This window comes from Passer domesticus, unplaced genomic scaffold (genome assembly GCF_036417665.1).
Source record: "Passer domesticus isolate bPasDom1 unplaced genomic scaffold, bPasDom1.hap1 HAP1_SCAFFOLD_60, whole genome shotgun sequence".
Taxonomy (NCBI): Eukaryota; Metazoa; Chordata; class Aves; order Passeriformes; family Passeridae; genus Passer; species Passer domesticus.
This window is the reverse complement of record NW_026990165.1, coordinates 449977-469920: the sequence shown is the minus strand read 5'-3', so window position 1 is coordinate 469920 and position 19944 is coordinate 449977. Positions and strand designations below refer to the sequence as shown.

At 49.3% G+C, this 19944-nt stretch overlaps 1 long non-coding RNA gene across 1 annotated transcript; it reads left to right on the top strand.

Annotated features, from left to right (window-relative positions):
- The first annotated feature begins 7373 nt into the window (after nucleotides 1-7373).
- On the top strand, nucleotides 7374-10901 carry LOC135292992 (uncharacterized). The gene is made up of 2 exons (XR_010355135.1): nucleotides 7374-7968; nucleotides 9293-10901. It is a non-coding gene; the product is annotated as an uncharacterized LOC135292992 (long non-coding RNA).
- Nucleotides 10902-19944: the final 9043 nt, after the last annotated feature.

The window sequence follows — 19944 nt, the reverse complement described above, 5'->3', positions numbered from 1 at the left end:
AATTCCTCCCCCCCCCCCCCATTTGTTCCCATTTTCCCCAAATTTCAGGATTTTTTTTCCTCCATTTCCCCTCAAATTTCAGGATTTTTCCCCCAATTTTTTCCCAAAATTTCAGAATTTTCTCCCAGAGATTCAGGAATTTTTTCTCCAATTTTTCCCCATTTTCCCCCAAATTTTGGGATTTCCCCCAGAAATTCAGGATTTTTTTTTCTCCAATCTTCCCCCCATTTTTTTAACCATTTTCCCCCAAATTTTAGGATTTTCCCCTCAAGTTTCCCCTCAAATTTCTGGATTTTTCCCGATTTTTCCCCATTTTTCCCCCTTTTTTTTTCCATTTTTCCCAAAAATTTCAGGATTTTCTCCCAGAAATTCGGGAATTTTTTTTGTCCAATTTCCCCCCCATTTTTTCCCCATTTCCCCCCATTCTTTTCCCCAAATTTCGGGATTTTCTCCCAGAATTTCCAGATTTTTCCCATTTTTTCCCTTTTTTTCCCAAATTTCCCGTTTTTCACCCCAAATTTGATTTGAATTTGTTCCATTTTTCCCCCCCAGGGCTCCCCAGGCTCTCGGGGCTCCCCAGCTCTGGGGGTCCCGTGGCTCCCCCAGCCCCAAATTCCAGCGATTTCCCCCCATTTTTACCCATTTTTTCCCATTTTTTTCCCCATTTTCCCCCAAATTTCCCGTTTTTCACCCCAAATTTGATTTTTATTTTCCCCCCCAGGGCTCGCCGGGCTCTCGGGGCCCCCCGGGCCTGGGGGGTCCCGTGGGTCCCCCCGGCCGCCCCGGAGACAAAGGCGGCCCGGTGAGCACAAAAATCCCAAAATTCCCAAAATTCACCAAAATCCCCAAAATTCCGGGAATTTGGGAGTTCTGGGAGGGGTCTGGGGGGAAAATTTGGGGGATTTTGGGGGGAATTTGGGGATTTGGGGGGAAATTTGGGGGAGTTTGGGGGTCCCGGTGAGCCCCGAAATTCCCAAAATCCCCAAAATTCCCAAAATTCCAGGAATTTGGGAGTTCTGGGAGGGGTCTGGGGGGAGGAATTTTGGGGAAAATTTGAGGATTTGGGGGGGATTTGGGGAAGAAACTTGGGGATTTTGGGGGGAATTTGGGGGGGTTTGGGGGTCCCGCTGAGCCCCGAAATCCCCAAAATTCACAAAATCCCGGGAATTTGGGAGTTCTGGGAGGGGTTTGGGGGGAAATTTGGGGAAAATTTGGGGATTTTGGGGGGAATTTTGGGAATTTGGGGGGGAAATTTGAGGAATTTGGGGAAAATTTGGGGGTTTTGGGCAAAAATTTTGGGATTTTGGGGAAAATTTGGGAGTTTAGGGGGGATTTGGGGGAAAAATTGGGGATTTTGGGGGGGAAATTTGAGGGGTTGGGGGTCCTGGTGAGCCCCAAAATTCCCCAAAATTCCCCAAAATTCACAAAATTCCGGGAATTTGGGAGTTCTGGGAGGGATCTGGGGAATTTTGGGGGGAATTTGAGGATTTTGGGGAAAATTTGGGGAATTTGGGGGGAAATTTGGGGGAAATTTGAAGGTTTGGGGGTTAATTTGGGGGGTTGGGGGGTCTTAGTGAGCCCCAGAATTCCCAAAATTCCCAAAATTCCGAGAATTCTGGGATTTCTGGGAGGGTTTTGGGGGGAAATTTTGGGGGATTTGGGGAAATTTTGGGGAAATTTTGGGGGAAAATTTGGGGATTTGGGGGGAAATTTGGGGGCTTGGGGGTCCTGATGAACCCAAAATTCCCAAAATTCCCGGAATTTCGAGAATTCTGGGAGGGGTTTGGGGGTGAAATTTTGGGGATTTGGGGGAAATTTGGAGATTTTGGGGGGGGAACTTTGGGGGTTTGGGGAGGAAATTTGGGAGTTTGGGGGGGAATTTGGGGGGTTTGGGGTCCTGGTGAGCCCAAAATTCCCAAAAATCCGGGAATTTCGGAAATCCTGGGAGGGGTTGGGAGGTGAAATTTGGGGATTTTGGGAGAAAATTTGGGGGTTTGGGGGGGGATTTGAGGAAGAAACTTGGGGATTTGGGGGCTTTGGGGAGGCTGAGGTTCCCATTTTTTGGGAATTCCCAAAATTCCGGGAATTCTGGGAGTTCTGGGAGGGGTTTGGGGGAGGAATTTGGGGATTTTTGGGGGAAAATTTGGGGGCTTTTTGGGTTAAATTTGGGGTTAAATTTTGGTGTTCTGGGAGCGAATTTGGGGTTTGGGGTTAAATTTTGGGGTTTTGGGACACATTTGGGGTAAAATTGGGGGAGTTTGGGGTCCAACTTGGAGGTTTTGGGACCAAATGTGGGAATTTTGGGTCAAATTTGGGGTAAAATTTTTGGTGGTTTGGGTAAAATTGGGGGGCTTGGGGTGAAATTTGGGGGGTTTTGGGGTTAAATTTTTGGGGTTTGGGTCAAATTTGGGTGGTTTGGGTCCAATTTGGGGTGAAATTGGGGGGTTCTAGGGTCAAATTTAGGGGTTTTGGGGTGAAATTTTTGGGTTTTGGGTCTGGTTTAGGGGTGACATTTCGGGGTTTTGGGGTCGAATTTGGGGGTTTGGGGATTGAATTTTGAGGGATTTTTGGTTAAATTGGGGGGTTTGGGGAGGTTTGGGGGTTAAATTTCTGGGGTTTCAGTCAAATTTGGGTGGTTTGGGTCCAATTTGGGAGTTTTGGGGGTGAAATTTGGAGTTTGGGGTCAAATTTGGGGTTTTGGGGGTCAAATTTTGGGAGGTTTGGGGGTGAAATTTGGGGGTTTGGAGATTGAATTTTGAGGAGTTTTGGGTGAAATTTCGGGGGTTTTGGGCTTAAAGTTTTGGGTTTCGGTCAAATTTGGGTGGTTTGGGTCAAATTTGGGGGTTTTGGGATTGAATTTTGGGGTTTGGGGGGTCAAATTTGGGAATTTTGGGTACAATTTGAGGGGGTTGGGGTCAAATTTTTGGTGTTTTGGGTGAAATTTTTGGTGTTTTGGGTAAAATTTGGGGGGGTTGGGTCAAATTTGGGTGGTTTGGGTCCACTTTGGAGGTTTTGGGGTAAAAATTCGGGATTTTGGGGGAAAATTGGGGGTTTGGGGGTAAAATTTTGGGGGTTTGGGATAAATTTTTGGCATTTTTGTAAAATTGGGGGGGGTTGGGTTGAAATTTGGGGTTTTTCGCTGCGGGGGGTTTTGAATTGAGCCCAAAAAGTCCCAGAAATGTGGAGAAATTGCCCAAATTTTGGATTTTTTTAGGGAGAAAAAGGCGGGATGGGCGCCCCCGGGTGTGACGGGATCCAGGGGCCCGTGGGGCTCCCGGGGCCCGCCGGACCCCCCGGGGGGCCCGGCGACGACGGCGACAAGCTGGGCACCCCAAAATATCCCAAAATGTCCCAAAATAGCCCAAGAAATTAAAAAAATCCCCGAAAAAATCCACCCGGGAGCTCCAAAATCGCCAAAAATGGCCCCAAAAATCCCCCCCGGGACCCCTCCAGGACCCCCCGGGGGGCCCGGGGATGACAGGGACAAGGTGGGCACCCCAAAATATCCCAAAATGTCCCAAAATTATCCCAAAATGGCCCAAAAAACCCAAAATCCCCGAAAAAATCCACCCGGGAGCTCCAAAATCGCCAAAAATTGCCCCAAAATTCCCCCCCGAGATGCCCCAAATCCGCCCAGGAGCCCCAAAATCCCCAAAAAACCCAAAAATTCCCCCAAAAAATCACCTGGAAGCCCCAAAATCCCCCAAAATTTCATCACGGAGCCCCAAAATTCAAAACAATTCCCCAAAAATCCACCCGGGAGCCCCAAAATCGCCAAAAATGGCCCCAAAAATCCCCCCCGGGACCCTTCAGGACCCCCCGGGGGTCTCAGGGATGATGGGGACAAGGTGGGGACCCCAAAATATCCCAAAATTATCCCAAAATGTCCTAAAATAGCCCAAATATCCCAAATTATCCTAAAATAGCCCAAAAAATTAAAAAATGCCCAAAAAAATCCACCCGGGAGCCCCAAAATTCCCAAAAATCTGCAAATTTCCCCCCAAAATCCCCCAATTTCCCTCCCAAATTCCCAAAATATCCCAAAAATTCTAAATTTCTTCCCAAATTTCCCCAATTTTCCCACAATTTCCACCCAAAATTCCCTCCCAAAATTCTCAAATTTTCCCAAATTTCTTCCCCAAATTTTTCCCAATTTCCCTCCCAAAATTCCTGAATTTTCCCCATTTTCCCCAAATTTTCCCCAAATTTTCCCCAATTCCCCCCAAAATTCTCGAATTTACCCAAATTTTCCCAATTTTCCCTCCCAAATTTTCTGAATTTTCCCCAATTTTCCCGAATTTTCCCTAAATTATCCCGAATTTCCCCGCTAATTCCCGAATTTTTCCCATTTTCCCCAAATTTTCCCAAATTTCCCTCCCAAATTTCCTGAATTTTCCCATTTTTTCCCTCGAATTTCCCCAAATTTTCCCCAAATTTTCCCAAAATCCCTCCCAAAATTCCTGAATTTTCCTCAATTTTCCCCAATTTCCCCCCAAAATTCCTGAATTTTCCCAAATTTCCCCCCAAGTTTCCCGAGTTTTCCCCAAATTTTCCCAAATTTCCCTCCTAAATTTTCCCAAAATTTCCCCAAATTTCCGCTCAAAATTCTCAGATTTTCCCATATTTTCCCCAATTTTCCCCACTTTGCCTCCCAAAATTCCTGAATTTTCCCAAATTTCCCCCGAAAATTCCCAAATTTTCCCCATTTCCCCCATTTTCCCCAAAAAATTCCCAAATTTCCCCCCAACATTCTCGAATTTTCCCAAATTTCCCCCAATTTCTGCCCAAATTTCCAAAAAAATTCCCAAATTTTCCCAATTTTCCCCAAATTTCCTCCCCAAAATCCCCAAATTTTCCCCACTTTCCCCAAATTTCCCCAAATTTCCCAAATTTTCCCATTTTTTCCCGAATTTCCAGAATTTCTCCCAAAATCCCTGAATTTTCCCCCAATTTCCCTCAGGGCGAGGGCGGCGAGCCGGGCCCCAAAGGCCCCAAAGGCGCCAAGGGGGAGCACGTGAGTCACCAAAAACCCCAAAAACCCCAAAAACACCCCAAAAACCACAAAATTGGGGGATTTCACCCCAAAAAAACCAAAAAAACCCCGAAATTGGGGGGTTTCACCCCAAAATTGGGGGATTTCACCGAAAAAAACCCAAAATTGGGGGATTTCACCCAAAAAACCCCCAAATTTGGGGGATTTCACCCCAAAAAAATCCAAATTTGGGGGGTCTCACACCCAAAAAACCGTAAATTGGGGGATTTCACCCCAAAAAAAACCCAAAACTGGGGGATTTCACCCGAAAAAAAACCCAAAATTTGGGGATTTCACCCAAAAATTGGGAGATTTCACCCCAAAAGACCCAAAACCGGGGGATTTCACCCCAAAACCGGGGGATTTCAGCCCAAAAAACCCCCAATTTGGGGGATTTCACCCAACAACCCCAAAACCGGGGGATTTCAGCCCAAACCTGGGGATTTTGCAGGGCCCGCCGGGACCCCCCGGAGCCGCCGTGAGATTGGGGCCAATTCCGGGGAATTTGGGAAATTGGGGGATTGGGAAAAAATGGGATTTTGGGGGATTTTAGAGGAATTTTGGGAAAAATTAGGGGATTTTGGGGGATTTTAGTGGAATTTTGGGGATTTTTGGGGAGAAATTTGGGGATTTTAGAGAAAAAATTGGGGATTTGGGGGGAGATTTGGGGGATTTTGGGGGAAAAATTGGGGATTTGGGGGAAATCTGGGGACTTTGAGGGATTTTAGAGGAATTTTGGGAAAATTCGGGGGATTTTAGGGGAATTTTGGGGACATTTGGGGGATTTTGGGAAAATTTGGTGATTTTGGGGGGAAAGTTGGGTGCCTTTAGAGGAATTTTGGGAAAAATTGGGGGGATTTGGGGGATTTTAGGGGGAAAATTTGGGCATTTTGGGGAAATTTGAGGGATTGGGGGAAGATTTAGGGGAATTTTGGAGACATTTGGGGAAAATTTTGGGGATTTTGAGGGAAAATTTGGGAGTTTGGGGGAAATTTGGGAAAATTTGGGGGAATTTGGGGGATTTTGGGGGACATTTGGGTGATTTTAGAGGAAATTTGGGGGAAATTGAGGAGAATTTGGGGATTTTAGAGTAATTTTGGGGGAATTTGGGGGATTTTCAGGGAATTTTGGGAACATTTGTGGGATTTTGGGGGATTTTAGGGGATTTTGGGGGATTTTAGGGGAATTCGGGGGATTTGGGGGAAAATTTGGGGATTTTGGGGAAATTTGAGGGATTGGGGGAAGATTTGGGGGAATTTGGGGATTTTAGGAGAATGTTGGAGAGATTTGGGAGCAATTTGGGGCAATTTGGGGAAATTTGGGGGGAAATTTGGGTGATTTTAGAAGAATTTTTGGGATTTTGGGAGAATTTGGGGGGTTTAAGGGGAATTTTGGGGATTTTGGAGAAAAAAATTGGGGATTTTGGGGAAAATTTGGAGGATTTTGGAGAAAATTTGGGGGAATTTGAGGGATTTTAGGGGAAAATTGGGAAAATTTGGGGGAATTTATGGGATTTTAGGGGAATTTGGGGCATTTTGGGGGAAAATTTGGGGATTTTGGGGGAAAAATGGGGAAATTTGAGATTTTGGTAAGGAAAATTGGGGGGAAATTGGGATTTTGGGGGAAATTTTGGTGTTTTAGGGGTAAAAATGGGACTTTTTAGGGGGGAAATTGGGGAATTGGGGGGTTTTAGGGGAAATTTGGGGTTTTTGGGGAGTGGCAATTTTTGGGGAAAATTCGGGATTTTGGGGAAATTTGGGAGATTTGGGGGGAATTTGGGGGAATTTGGGGGATTTTCGAGGAATTTTGGGGAGAAATTTGGGGGATTTTGGGAAAATTTGGGTGGAAATTTGGGGATTTGGGGGAAATTTGGGGAAATTTAGGGACTTTGAGGGATTTTAGAGGAATTTTGGGAAAGTTTGGGGGATTTTAGAAGAATTTTGGTAAAATTTGGGGGAATTTGGGGATTTTAGGGGAATTTTGGGGTCAATATTTGGGGGGAATTTGGGATTTTTTGGGGGGAGGATTTGGGAAGATTTTTAGGATGGGTTTTGATCGGATTTTGGTGTTTTGGGAGGGATTTTTGGGGCAATTTGGGGGCGATTTTGGGGCAAATTTTGGGGGTTTTTTACTGGGGATCTTGGGGGGGATTTGGGGATTTTTGGGGCAATTTGGGGGCGATTTTGGGTGTTGTTTATCCGGGTTTTTTGGGGGGGATTTGGGGATTTTTGGGGGGATTTTGGGGGCGATTTTGGGGGTTGTTTGCTGGGGATTTTGGGGGGGATTTGGGGATTTTTGGGGGGATTTTGGGGGCGATTTTGGGGGTTGTTTATTCGGGTTTTTTGGGGGAATTTTGGGATTTTTGGGGGGATTTTTGGGGTGATTTTGGGGGTTGTTTTTTCGGGTTTTTGGGGGCGATTTTGGGGGTTGTTTGCTGGGGTTTTTGGGGGGGATGGGGGGATTTTTGGGGGGATTTTGGGTGTTGTTTGTTCAGGTTTTTTGGGGGGGATTTGGGGATTTTTGGGGGGATTTTTGGGGTGATTTTGGGTGTTGTTCATTCGGGTTTTTTGGGGGGGATTTGGGGATTTTTGGGGGGATTTTGGGGGCGATTTTGGGTGTTGTTTATTCAGGTTTTTTGGGGGGATTCGGGGATTTTTGGGGGGATTTTTGGGGTGATTTTGGGTGTTGTTTATTCGGGTTTTTTGGGGGGGATTCGGGGATTTTCGTAGGGATTTTTTGGGGGATTTTTGGGGGGATTTTTGGGGGATTTTTTGGGGGATTTTTGGGGGGATTTTTGGGTTTCTGACCCCCCGATTTTCCCCTCCCAGGGCGCGGATGGGGAGCCGAGGGCTCGGGGACCCCAAGGACATTTTGGGGCCAAAGGGGACGAGGGCACGCGGGGCTTCAACGGCCCCCCTGGGCCCATCGGCCTGCAGGTGAGACCCCAAAAAAACCCCAAAAAATCCAGCCCAGAAAACCCCAAATCCCCCTAGAAATCCACCCTAAAAAAACCCCAAAAAATCCAGCACAAAAATCCCAAATTCCCCTAAAAATCCAGCCCAGAAAATCCCAAATCCCCCAAAAAATGCACCCTAAAAAACCCCTTTAAAATCCAACCCAGAAAAACCCAAATTGCCCTAAAAATCCAGCACAAAAAACCCCAAATCCCCCCAAAATCCAGCCCAGAAAACCCCAAAAAATCCAGCACAAAAAACCCCCAATCCCTCCAAAAATCCAGCCCAGAAAACCCCAATTTCCCCAAAAATTCCAGCCCAGAAAACCCCCAAAAATCCAGCCCAAAAAACCCCAAATCCCTCCAAAAATCCAGCCCAAAACTCAAAAAAAATCCAGCCCAGAAAACCCCAATTTCCCCAAAAATTCCAGCCCAGAAAACCCCCAAAAATCCAGCCCAAAAAACCCCAAATCCCTCCAAAAATCCAGCCCAAAACTCAAAAAAAATCCAGCCCAGAAAACCCCAAATCCCCCCAAAAATCCAGCCCAAAAACCCCAAAAAATCCAGCTCAAAAATCCAAAATCCCCCTAAAAATCCAGCCCAGAAAACAAAAAAAATTTTGATCCTAAAATCCCCCCAAAAATCCAGCCCAGAAAACCCAAAAAATCCAGCCCAGAAAATCCCAAATCACCCTAAAAATCCACCCCAGAAAACCCCAAATACCCCCAAAAATCCATCCCCAAAACACCCAAATCCCCCCAAAAATCCAGCCCAGAAAACCCCAAAATATCCAGCCCAAAAATCCCAAATCCCCCCCAAAATCCAGCCCAGAAAACCCCAAATTCCCCTAAAAATCACCCCAAAAATCCATCCCCAATACACCCAAATCCAGCCCAGAAAACCCAAAAAAATCCAGCCCCAAAAACCCCAAATCCCCCTAAAAATCCCCCTGAAAACAAAAAACATCCAGCCCAAAAATCCCAAATCCCCCTAAAAATGCACCCCAAAAACCCCCAAGAAAATCCAGCCCAGAAAACCCCGAATTCCCAAAAAAATCCAGCCAAAAAACCCCAAATCCCCCTGTCATGGTTTGACCCTGGCACAATGCCAGGGCCCCCATGAAGGGTATATTTCCAAAATGGTTGCTGTGAGATGTGACCCGGGAACAGAACAAAGCAGGCTCCCATTCGGGGATGGAGGGAAAAACACAACAATTTATTTATTACAAATCTAGAAAGGAACACATACCAAGCTAAGAATGAAAACCTTCCAAATACCTTCCTCCTCCCCCTCCCTTTTCTCCACAGATTCACCACCACTCAAATTATCAACCCTCAAATCCATCAGGGAGAGAGGAGTCCCCCCTTGCCTCATGGGCCTCCCCTGGAAGCACAATTAAAACCTCCTGTGCTTCCGCGTCACCCATGTCCCCGCACAGAGAACATCGGCCCTCGTGACTTCTCCCCCCCATGTCCAGTGCTCTCACCACTGGACACGGGCCAGGACTGCCTTTAGGGCTCCCCGTTTAAAGATGCTCCACCCACTTCCAGAAGCAGCAGCCTCTCAACTTCGGGACACCCGTCCCCCCCCCACATTTCACCCCCTGGGGCCGAGGGGCCTCATGAGCAGAGATCTTCCTCTCCGTGGAGACAGAGGGCATCTCACCCCCCCTTCAGCCGTCTCTGTTCACGCCGCTGCTTCACTCTTGACTCCCGGGTGTTGCCTCCCCCTAAATACAGTCTCTGGGTCACAGGGAAAAAACACGGGTCTGTCCATGGCAATACAAGAAAGAGTCCAGCCCAAGGCCACTCCATCATCTCTTCCACCCAGGATTCTTCTCACCTCTTCCAGCTTTCCTCACGCTTGCCCATTTCATCTCCCATCTCTCTCTCACCTCATTCGGATTCAGGAGGATTCAGTATTTGTAAGGTTTCTATTAGTCTACAAAGGGGTTAAAATCTTCACTTCTGCCTGCCCAAGGACTCCCACATCTGCAGGGCACCTTCTCTCTGCCGCATCCCCCGCTTCTGGCCGGCTGAGCTGCCAGCACAATTTCTGTCCCTCTCTCCGGGGGGGGCTGCCCAGACATCTCAAGTCTCATCAACCCCTGCATGTTCTCTTCCACCTCTGCACCTTTTGGGGCTCCCGGCCTCCTCCCCGTCATGGCCTCCCCCACCCAGGCACAGCTGGGCAGGGGAGAGGTCAGACTCTACTCACCAACGCCGGATTCCCAAAGAGGAAGTTCTCTGGGAATCTCCTGCTTTTAACCCCCGTGTGTTCTCAGAGGCGTATCCAGATCCTCAGTGGCTACATCACATGCCAATTTTGAATTTGGCCACTGATTGGCCCGACTTAGACCTTTCCAGAAACACATTTCCGGGCCAAACCACGACTGTGGACTGTCCAGAGGATCTTGCAAAAGAATTTGCATCAGGATAAAGAGGAGAATGAAAGAGGGCCTTTGTTTGACATAAGCACAAGAAATTCACATAAGCAAACAAGTACTTAGCACAGACACAGGTAAGTACTTAGCACCAGTTAGCATGAGAAAAACCTGGTGGGCCTAACTTGACAGGAGAGGGACTTGAAAAAAGCTTTAGACACATTCTAGCAGGAGAGCAAAGGGCACCTAGGGAATGAGCCCTGTGCAGGGAAGCCATGAGGAAGAAGTGCTGCTTTAGGGCATGGAGACCGCTCTGGCCAGCGCCTGGACGTCAGCTTCAAGTACAGGAATCTGACAGAATGTATTTCTAACCCCCTGCCTATGCAATCACCTCAGCAGGGTAAAGATGGATGGTATTTTTTATCAAATTTCTGCATCAACCCACTGAAATTTATACGTGGCCAAAAAGCATTTTGGTAGGGTGCAGACCCCTGCCCTCCTACCAGCTCAATAAAAGGGCTTTTAGCAGATAATGCATTTATCTGAGGATTTCTTTGAATTAGGGAGACCCCTCAGGACTGCTGTATCCTGAGGGAACACCATTGGCCATCCCCTGTGTATATCTGCAAAAGCTTAAAATCATGTGCCTCACCTTCCAGGGCCTCTCTTGGCTAGCATCCTGACGTGGATGCAGGACTGCTGCGAGGCACTGCTGGCACCCAGCGGGACAGGACCGGCTGTCTCGTGTGCACGTAGCAGCCCCCTCACACAGCCAGGGCCACCCCGAAACCAGACAAAGGCTGACGTGTCAGCAGAGAGGAGCAAGGAGCACTGGGCTCCTCTCAGGGGATCTCAGCTGGGCTTGCTCCACAACATGCCCCCATTTTAAGCCCTGCTGATGCCCAGCTGCCAGAAATGCCTACCATGTTCTCTGCAAGATGCACAGGGAGGGCCAATGAGTAGGAACCTTGGGAGGCAAACCTTGCAAGCCTTTTCTGAGGACAGGGACACACCCAGATCAGCCCATATACTCCACGCTGCCTGGCCCACCCAGCCCAGCTCTGTGCTGGCCCTGGGCCACAGCAGCTCCCACCAAGCAGGAGGCAAATGCCTATTGCCAAGAGTTGAAACACAGCAGATGAGGAAGATGTGACAAGTGTGTGTGTAAAGGCCTTTTAATTCACAGCTCTCAGAGAGCTTTGGGGCTCATGGCTGGACAGAGATGCTCCTGCTCATGCCTCTGTGCAAAGGGGGTAACACATCCTGCTGCAGCTGCTTGGGTTGGTGTCAGCAGGTCCAGGCAGATGCCAAACCTGCTCTTCACTGCCTTCTCCCTTCCTCTGCCCCTCTGCCAAGAGCAATGGGCCTCAAGGACTGAAAGGTGCACCGAGAGCCAAAGGGGAACAACTTGCACCTATCTCACTGGGCGCTCCCTGGGAAGCACTTTCCTTGAGAAGCAAGCCCCTTTCCTCCAAAGGCGTTTCCCAAAATGTGCAGCTTTCCTGGGGAACACCAACACACCCTTAAGCAACGCTGGCAAGGCTGAATGACTTCAGGTCCTTTCAGGACAGGCACTCCAGCTCTAGCTGGCATTGCCCCAAGTGTGTTTCCAGGTTCAGATGTGCAGCCCCAGGCCCTCTACAAACACAAGCTGCCCACTGCCTCTTCCCTTGCCTCAACTCCTGCCTGTCCTCTCGGCACTAAAACCAGGCTGTTCCCGGCCAGGGACCAGAGCCCTGTTCCCGCAGGACGCTCTTGCCAGCACCTTCCAGGACTCTCTGCTGTGCACACTGCACTTTTCATGCCCGCTCCCAACGGGCTTTGGAACGCAGAACACAAGCTGGCTGCCTCTGCCACCAGCACACCCCAAACACAGGCGGAGGAAGAAGCAGCAGGGACTGTTTTGCAGCCATGGCCAAGAGAGACTGGGAGGGTGCCCTCCCTCTGCTCTCACCTGGTTGGCTTTCTGCCTGGGGCTGAGCCTGGGACTGCCATTCCTCACCTGTGGGGACCAGAACCACAGCCGGGATCCCGGCACTGCCTGGCAGCGCTCTGGGCACCGGCACGGTCGCGTGTCCGAGTCTGGGGCACCGTGCTGCTTCATTTGCTCTTGGGCACACCCAAAGCTGCCTGTTAAGCCTGGATGGTCTCTGGTTCTGCCCTCTTCCTGATCCTGCTGTGCACGGATGGAGCACTGCCGTGCTTTCAGGAAGCTATTCTTGAAAACTTCCAGCATTCCCAGCCCCTGTGCTCTCCATGGATGCCTGCCATGGAATCCCTCTCAGCTGGGTTCAGAGCATCCTCAGATTGGCTCTTCTAAAATCAGGGGTGGCACAGGTTCTGGAGGATTCCCATGCAGAAAGACTTAATTGTACTTGTGATTGGAAATCCAGTTTTGTTTGATCAGCTGCTCTTGCAAAGAATATGTACCAACCCCTGGAATGGTGAAAAGCCACTGAGCAGGAGCAGGAGATGCAGCATGGTGCTTCATTGGGAGGGGCAGGCAGGCCACCCACCTTCAGGGCATCCCCTCCATCAGAAGGACATGCATGTTGTCCCTCTCATCCCTCCACCCCACAACCAGGCCTGACATCTCCTCCTCTGGAGCGGAGTTTTTCCTGTTATAACGTCATCTCATGCTTGGCCAGCGCGTGAGAAGAGGCTGCAATGGCTTGTGATGCCACCTCCCTGCCAAACACAGCTCCATTGGGTGTTGTTCCTCTTTCACAGGTTAACTTCCCATCGATTGACCAATCCATTGTCTCCTAAGGGTCAAATTCCCACCAGTTCAACCATAAGGCTTCCTTCACTGTCTGTTCTTCATTATCTTGCTGACGTGCACACCAGCAGATCAAATGTGGCAGAGCCTTAGACACGACTTCACTCCTGACACACAGGCTCCTTGTGCCACTTCTGGCCTTCCGTGTGCTCAGCAAGATCTGTAACTGCACAGGATTGTGGAATTGCAGCTTCTGCACAGGGACCGTGCCAGCCTGACCTGCCCTCGTTCCTGTGCACAAAACACGGCGTGGCAGAGAGCGGCAGCAGGGGCCTGTGTGTCCCAGGGCCCCGGATTTGTTCTGCTGCAGCTCCACAGGGATGCAGGCAAAGTGAAGAAGCCAAACCGTTTATTAATGAAAGCCAAAAACAAGGGGTGATATGGGAGGGGAAGAGGGAATGGGCAGTGTCTGAGGGCTGGAGGGAGGGAGGTATCTACAGGCAGGGAAAGGCCAGAAGCCATGCGAGCTTCCCACAGGCTCAGCTGTTCCAATCATCAGCTGTGCCTGGAGCTCCAGTGGCAATGGGAGATGGTGTCCTGTTCAGTGTCTCCTGGTGCTGTTCTTGGGACACTGGTTCACCGCATCCTGAAGATGGACCTAATTCTTCAGCTCTTCTGGCAAACCGGGCGTGAATATTCAGGTTTCAGTGGGACGGACTAGTGTCTTTCCTTGGGACTGAAATGGCTGGAACAAAGAAGAGAGCCACAGTCAGCACCCACATCTGCATGAATCCTAGGAGACCCTCCTGCCAAGGTGTGCTGCTTTGTGCACCCCAGACGTCATGTTTTGGGAGAAGCTGCTGGCAGCTTCCTCCGTGTCTGCTAGGAAACCAATCAATGGCTGCCGTTGGGAATTGATAATCTGGAAAGCTGTACACAAAAGCCTCTGTGAAAAACACATCTTAAAAACAAAAGAAACTCGGGGAACTTTCTCTTTTGCCTTCTGGCCGACAAGGAGGTAACACTGCTGGCCCAGCCAAGGCCTGGCTGAGGTCCGTGAAGAAGAAGTCAAGTCCTAGACGGGAAAGATGAGGAGATGCCTTTAGTTTTAGGCCAAAATTCTCTTGTAATTCTGCTGTATTATATATTCTTCCCATTACAGGGAAAAAAGTATCATTCTCCTCCATAAACAGGAGAATGATACTTTTTTCCCTATAACGCATGAAGGTATGGGGAGATGAAAAGTGTTCAAATGGTAGGTATAGAGCAAAGACCTCCATGCTAAAGTCAGCAGATGTTAAAGTAGCTGTGATTCTTTGAGAAGTTTCAACAGAGACGGAGAGAAGAGTGATGAAGATCCTGTGTCCCCAGGAACAGAAGATCTCTCTTGCTAGAGATGAAGATGATTTTAGAGAACAAGAACTTTGCTTTTGAACAGCTCATCTTTAAAACAGTACCCTATAAGTTGACATGCCACATAAACCCAGCTGTGGGAAAAGCTTGTGGAAAATGGGAGTGATTTCAGCATTGCACATTTCCCTGGGTGGCTGCTATTCATGGAAATTGAGAGCCACGAGAGAACTGTTTTCTTATGGAAAAGTCTCCATAACATTAATAAGAGGGACTTCTCTCCTTAAGCAAAGAGACAAAAGACTATTGCAGAGGTAGTAAACTGACTCAAAATTTTGGTTTGGTCTCTTTACATTGTCAGTGGTAAAGAAAAGGTTGTAGGGGGAGGAGAAGTGTTGCGAAGGTTTTGTTTTGACTTTTATTACTCTTGCTTTTAGTTTCTCTTAATAAATTGTTCTTCATACCCTTTTAAAGGCTCGAGCCTGCTTTGGCTTTCTCTTAATCCTGTCTCAAAGGGGAAATGAGTAAATACATTCTGGTGAGCGAACTGCTGATTAACCAGCACTGAACCCACCACAGCAATTGGCACATTGGCCAGGAAATCCTAAATTGGCAAAGCAAAACCACTACATCCATCAAGGGTGTCCCACTCAGCTCTTCTATCGACCGGAAGAGGGGAGGGGCCCACGGGATCAGCCACAAGACGCTGGCCACAAATCCCCCCAGCAGTGCCCCTGCAATCGCTCTGTGTGCTCTGGCCACGCCATCCCTCATGCACACAGGGAGCGAAGCCCACCGCAGCCGGGACAGGGATGGCAGCTCCCTGCCCGGGCATTGCAGTTCTCCCTGGCAGCCCCGCTGCCAGCCCGCTGCCCTCACTCACCCTGACTGTGGAACTGGAGCTCTTCCCTCTTCCTCGACAGGTAGCGCGCGGCCATCCCTGTGAAGGCAGAGCCTGTCACGGCGGCAGCGGCACAGCTCCCTGCCAGCGGCGCTGCCAGCGCTGCGGCCACACGCCCTGCTGGCCCGGCAGGGCTCAGCCCGGGCCCTTGCCGCACGCTGCCGCCCAAGGGCACGGCTGCCAGAGGGCGGCAGCAGCGCCCGGGCCAGGCGGGGCTCCACGGCGCCGGGCCCGGATGGCGCTGCTGGGGCAGCGGGTGGGGCTGGGGCCGAGCTGCGGCGGGCCGGGCAGGGAGCCCGGCCTCGGGGCTCACCCGTGAACCTGATGGCCGCCTCTCGCAGGGGCTCCTGGGGGCTCTCCAGGTAGCGCAGGGCCCGGCGCAGCTGCTCGGCCGATCGGCTCGTGTCCTCTTCCAGCTGCAGAGAGCGGCGGCAGGGAAGGCTTGGCGCGGGCTCAGCCCCTGTGGCGGGCGCTCCCTGCGCCCAGCCCCGGCCTCCCCTGCCCGCACAGCCCTGAGGCGCGGCCAGCAGCCGCTGACACCGAGCTCCGCAGGGGGCAGAGGGCCGGCTGCTGCCCGGGGAGCCGCGGGGCCGCCCCGCAGCCCCGCCGCGCCAGGGCTCCATGGGCACCCGGCTCGGGCCCACAGCAGCCTGGAGAAGAGCCCGTGCCGCCTCTGGGTGCAGCAGCGGGCAGGGGCACAGCTGCCAGCCCCGCACACTGAGTGTTATGAATAGAAAGTTGTAATTTTTTTTAAGTTTCAGAGTTAAAAAAACCAAGTCAGACCGGGTCAGACTCCTTTGGTTTCGCTGCCATAGAAAAAGTTTCTAATCACCCGTTAATGGCCGGTGATTAACTAGTGTTCCTCTGATGCTGGCCGTTTGCCAAAAAGATACCAAGGGAAACCCTCCAGGGTAAAGAGAATGGGCAGTGACACCAGAGACAACATGCAAATAAGAAATGCAGTGCACCCTGGGTTTTTACAGTTTTACAGTTTTTACAAGAAAAACCCCTAAAAATCACGAGCCAACAAGTGACTTATGTGACGTCTAAGGATGGGAGCATTGTCCCGTACCTGCTTGGACCTTTTTTGTTTCTCACCCTAACCTGAAAAGAAACTGATTAAAGAGACAGCCCGGAGTGTTAAACAAACAAGCAGGACTCTACGACTCTCCCGTGAGGACAGAGTCCCCAGCTCTGTCCGCAGACCAGCGGACAAAGCTGCATCATCCTCCTTCTTCGTGCCACGCCTGGGAGCAACGGCGGTGTGGGCGCAACCCGTCGATTTCTCCCCACCTGAGCTGATTCTTCTTAATAAAGGCATTAAAAAGGAGAAAGATCTCCTGCCCATTTATTTCAGCTTGGGGGACTCGTCTGGGATAGCCACGCCTGAAGAGGACACCAGGACTGGGACGGCCGCCCACCCTGGACCTGCAGGACAGCTGGCTATTGGGACCAGAGAAGATCGGCTTGGGACAGTGACACGGAGCAGCACCAGATAGGTGAGAATATCCGGCAGCGGGAGAGGGAGGCGAGCGAGTGTGTGTGAGTGAGACGAGGGCCGGCAGCTCGGCCCCTCGAAGCGAGTGAGGACCCCTCAGTACCGCGGTTCCGCACCCCCGCGAGGGGGCCGGCCGGGAACAGGGGGAAGCGAGTGGAACTGGTGATTGAGGCGCCTCCAGAGGAGTAAAGAGGACCCCCCTCCGGGCATGCAGAGGAAATAGCTGTGTGAGTGTCACGCATCCCAAAGGCTCTGATACAGGTCCTAACGAAGGAAGTTAGGATTTAGGATATCAGGCAGTTTGGCCCTGACAAAGGAGGTCAGGCACCCCTCAGAAACCAGGGTTTCGAGGTTTGACTGTTTGAGCCTTGGCAAAGGAGGCCAAGGTCTCTCTAAGTCCTGACGAAGGAGGTCAGGCGAACCTCAGAGGTCAGGACCTCGAGGATTTTTTTTATGTTTTGGTTGTTTGTTGAGTCTTAGCAAGGGAAGGCGAAGGTCTCAACAAAGTCCTGACAAAAAGGTTCAGTGAAATTGGAGTTTTGGCAGGAGGTTGAGACTTCTTAAATAAGATATATTTCCTTTAGAGAAAAAAAGACATCTTTGTGATTTCTTTAGAGGCAGAAAATATGGGAGGGTGCGGTAGTAAAAAAAGTGGCCAAAGATTGAAGAATATACCTCCCCACAGTCCCCTAGGTGAACTATTAGAGAAATGGGACTTTATAGAAGGCACAGAAGGATTAGATAAAGTTAAGATGATTCATTACTGTTCAGAAGTGTGGCCAGAATTAGAAGTGCAAGGAGGATGGCCATGGTGTGGGACAAAAGACAAGTGGATGTGTCAACAGCTGAGTAATTATCTGACGGCTAGAGAAAATACTGATGCTGAGGAATTATTGTATATAGCTTGTTGGTTGAATGCTATACAGAAAGAAGGAGTGCAAATTTGTAAAGTGCAGAGCAAGAAAAAAGAGAATTAAAGAGGAGATGCTAGAATTAAAGAAATTGGTAAAAGGTGGGACCCCCTAGACTACTTGCCTCCTGATGCCCCTCCACCTTATAACCCTCTCCTTCGAGCACCTCAAATAGCAGATCCAGCCCTTCTCCCAGCTGCCATGGGGGCCATTCCCTCACCACCCCCTTCGACTCCTTCAGCTGCTTCTGCACCACCACTAATACCGACTACACCTGCTGCATGCTCCACCCCTTCTCCAGCTCCACCTAACATGCACCCAAGCTCTTCTCCCCCTCCTACTGCAGTCCCTCCACCTCCTCCTAACTGGGACACAAATTCCTCCTTATCTAGTAACCCCTTATCACCAGGTACAGCCGTTGACTTACAGCAGGTCCAGGTTAATGCTATTACCCCTCAAGTGAACAATCTTGTGTCTGAAGATGGGCCATACTGTAGTACCCGATCCAAGACCTCCAAGGCAGAGAAACTTTTTCCCCTTAGAGAAGTTCCTATGGGAGGAGTAGCAGGAGGTGTTGGTTTTGTAAATGCTCCTCTAACTGCTTCTGAGGTAAGAGGATTCAAGAAGGAGTTAAGGAATGGAGTTGAAGACCCCGTGGGCATTGCTAACCAAGTGGATCAGTTCTTAGGTCCAAATTTCTACACTTGGGGGGAGATGAATTCCATTCTAAATATATTATTTTCCCCAGAAGAGTCCCGAATGATTAGGGCTGCAAGCACAAGAATTTGGGAAAAAGATAACCGTCCAGGGCCCCAAGTGCCATCAGGAGAAGAAAAATTGCCACTAGTGGCTCCCAATTGGAATCCTAACCAGGAGGAAGGGAGGAAGGCCATGATGGAGTACAGGTCTTTGATAATTTGGGGGATCAGAGAATCAATTCCCAAAGGAACTAATACAAAACTGGCATTTGAGGGTATACAGGAGAAAGATGAAACTCCTGCCATTTGGCTTAATCACCTGAGGCGGAACTTTCAATTGTACTCCAAAACAGACCTGGACACCAGCGAAGGTGGAATGCTACTAAAATTCCATTTTGTTACTAAATCTTGGCCTGATATACGGAGAAAACTGGAAAAGATTGAGGATTGGCAAGAAAAAGACATTAATGAGTTATTGAGGGAAGCATTGAAAGTGTGTTTAAGGAGAGAAGAAGAAAAAGCAAAGGCCAAAGCTAAGATCATGCTTGCTATAGCCAGAGAAAGTGTAGGAGCAAACAACTCTTTCCTACACTACAAGGCCACAAAAGAGTGGGGGGGTCTACTATCAAGAGCAAGAAGCATGGAGAGGCCTCGAGTCCCTTTGAGTGAAAGCTGCTGCTATTACTGTGGAGCAACTGGACGACCCCCCCCCCCCCCCCCCCCCAGACTGTTTAGCCTAAAGTTGTGAAACCTTTGCTAGCTGATCAGGATAGCAAAGGAAGCAGCTTTAAGACCAGAGGATCTGGTAAAAGTTTTTTTTAAGCAGAAACCACACTGGAGTAGGGAAAAAGAAAAAAAAGAACTCATATTTTTGTGAAATTTAAAGTTACATCAAAGGATATGGGGGAGTGGTTAATATCTGACGGACAGGTGTTTCTAAACAAAGCACTTGCTAGGATGGTGCTAACAGAACTACAGAAATTAACCCTCTGGAGAGTCCAAGGACTATGTGAGTATTTCCTAAGAAATAACCTGTGCATAAGCGTATATGACCTAGCAAAAACAATTACAAAAGGGTGTTTAATTTGCCAAAAAGTAAACCAGAAAGTCATGAGAAAAGTAACACCTTGAGGGAGAGAACTAACTCTAAGACCTTTCCAGAGCATACAAATAGATTTTACTGAAATGCCCCCAGTACAAGGATACAAATATTTACTAGTTATAGTAGATCATCTCACTCACTGGGTAGAAGCCTTCCCAACCAAAAGGGGAACAGCCCAAGTAGTAGCAAAAGTAATCTTAGAAAACATTATCCCCAGATACGGAATAGTGAATACCATAGACTCAGACCGAGGTCCACATTTTGTAGCTCAACATTGCACAATATAATTGAAGTTTTAGGAATAAAATGGAGATTGCATACTCCGTGGCACCCCCAGAGTTCTGGGAGGGTGGAACGAATGAACAAAACTCTCAAAAATGAATTGACTAAATTGATC